We start from the raw sequence: 2,299 nt of genomic DNA, 5'->3' as shown, positions 1-2,299 counted from the left end.
TACACATACACACACATCCCTAATGCCTTGCGTTGGGATAGATAGAATTACTAATTGATTGAAAAAGCACGAGAAGAAAATCATCACTTATGTGAACTAACATGTGAACTAAGATGTCTTAGGATTTCAGGGTAACCAGAGCAGATGATGTTTCCCAAGGAAGTAAATGCCTACTCTGAAAAGAATTATACACTTTGTTCATCCACTTTGTTCATCCAGGTCAAATCTCATTACAATGCAGAGATTCCTACATTGTGTGGGAGGTTGAACCACAGGTTCCCTCAGAACTCTGGTTCTTTCATTCCGTGAGTACCATTTGACCTTGAAGGTTTCTTCTTTTCTTAAATACTGCAGTTCTCTGATTACAGTAGAAACCTCTTTATAATGAAGTTCAAAGCTCATAGCCTGCTTGGTCTGTTTGTTCACTTTTTTCCCTTTGAATTCACACATGCTCCCTGTTCTCATGGAGTGTACAGCCTAGATGAGGAGATCAACATTAAACATCTACTTGATTGTACTGACAGTGCATAACTACATATAGATTAGTGCTCTGGAGAAAGGAACACTGAACCATGAAAGGACAGTGAAGGGACCTGACCTTGATTGGGGAATCAGGGAAGGCTTCTTGGAGGGAGCAATGTTTGATAGGAGAACTGACATGTAAATAGGAGTTAATTAGGTGAAAGAGAGTGGGATGGAAAAAGCATTCCTGACAGAGGTACAGTGTGTGTGTTTACCTGTCTATCTGTCCAGTCTGACCATCCACCCACCCATCTACCTACTTGTCCAACTACCTATCCACCCACCTAGCCATCCACCCATCTACTTACCCATTTACCTATCCATCTATCCTGTTTTACCAAACAGCATGGTAATGCAAACAGGTAGAAATTAGCTGCTTTCTAAGTCTGTAAGTCTGTTTTGGGAGACCAGAGGAGGGTTTTTAAAAAATCCTCAGAGAACATTAGGAGGTTATTTTAAGGAACAATAGACCATGATACAATTTCAGCCCTTCCTCTTGCTCTTGCTGGAATGGGATTCGCATGTGTGTGTGAACACCCAGAGGGAGGTCTCCTGGGGTATCAGCCGTGTTCTAACCATCCCCCACCCACAGAATGAAGAGGGGAAAACCCATGTGCCAGAAGCTTGCTTCTGCCTCCCTGGGAACTGCAATTTGCAGTTAAAGATTAAAGCGAAATCCTGCATTAACAGGGAGAATTGATTTAATTTTACAAGGAATTACTTTTTCCTACCAGAAAGAATCTGCCAAAAAGCAATATTCAGTATTAAAAAAAGAATTAAATCGATATCTATTTTACATAAAGAAATTTTAAGAGTAGTTGCTTGAAATCAGGGGTAGTTTGTGGGCTTGCTTTTAGTGATTAGCAGATTATCCATTTATAGCTGTTGTCAGTTAACCATAAGTATTCTACTGAGTTCACACAACTCTGGCATTAAATTTATACCTGGAGTGAGCCTAGAGATCCAATGTAACATTCATTTACACAAGAAATGGAAAGCCAGATAGGTTAAGTGACTTTTTCAAGCCATTTAAAAATTTACACCTCAACTCATTTCACTCCCCAGGCTTCTGTGCCAGGAGCGGGCAGGCAGGATCTTGGGTCTTCTAAATCCTGGTTCAGTGTGAGGAGCTCTGGAACTGACTCGGCACTCAGATCCTTGCTAGGATTTACCAGCTCTGTGGCCTTGGAAAAATTGCTTAAGTTCCCTAAGCCTCAGTTTCTTCATCTATCTAAGGGGATAATTACTGTATCCACCTCATTGTGCTTGCTTCAGCAGGACATATACTAAAATTGAAACAATACAGAGAAGATTAGCATGGCCCCTGCACAAGGATGATGCACAAATTCGTAAAGTGTACCATATTTTTGGGCTTCCCAGGTGGCTAAGTGGTAAGGAATCTGCGTGCAATGCAGGAGACCCAGGTTCTATCCTTGGGTTGGGAAGATCCCCTGGAGAAGGGAATGGCAACTCACTCCAGTATTCTTGACTGGAGAATTCCATGGACAGGAACCTGGAGGGCTGTGGTCCACGGGGTCTCAAAGAGTCAGACATGACTGAGTGATTAATACTTTCACTTCACTTGCAAAGGTTAAAATGCCCGAGAAGAGTCAAGCCTGTAGTAAATGCTCAGTGGACGCTTTGCCAACAGAAAAAGGACTGAAGTGACCATGCGTCAGTTCTCAATGGGGCTTCAAGAGGCAAGGCAAAAAAAAAAAAAAAAAAGAGGCAAGGCAAGCCTCCTCTGCCTTCTGGTGCCCCTGGACTCTACCATGAG

The 2,299-nt window shown here is 42.3% G+C and overlaps 1 non-coding gene across 1 annotated transcript; it reads left to right on the top strand.

Moving 5' to 3' along the window:
- Positions 1-1,784: 1,784 nt before the first annotated feature.
- Positions 1,785-1,891, top strand: LOC122684023. The gene has a single exon (XR_006337919.1). It is a non-coding gene; the product is annotated as a U6 spliceosomal RNA (small nuclear RNA).
- Positions 1,892-2,299: the final 408 nt, after the last annotated feature.

Source organism: Cervus elaphus, chromosome 25, assembly GCF_910594005.1.
Source record: "Cervus elaphus chromosome 25, mCerEla1.1, whole genome shotgun sequence".
Taxonomy (NCBI): Eukaryota; Metazoa; Chordata; class Mammalia; order Artiodactyla; family Cervidae; genus Cervus; species Cervus elaphus.
This window is presented reverse-complemented; position numbering and strand designations above follow the sequence as displayed.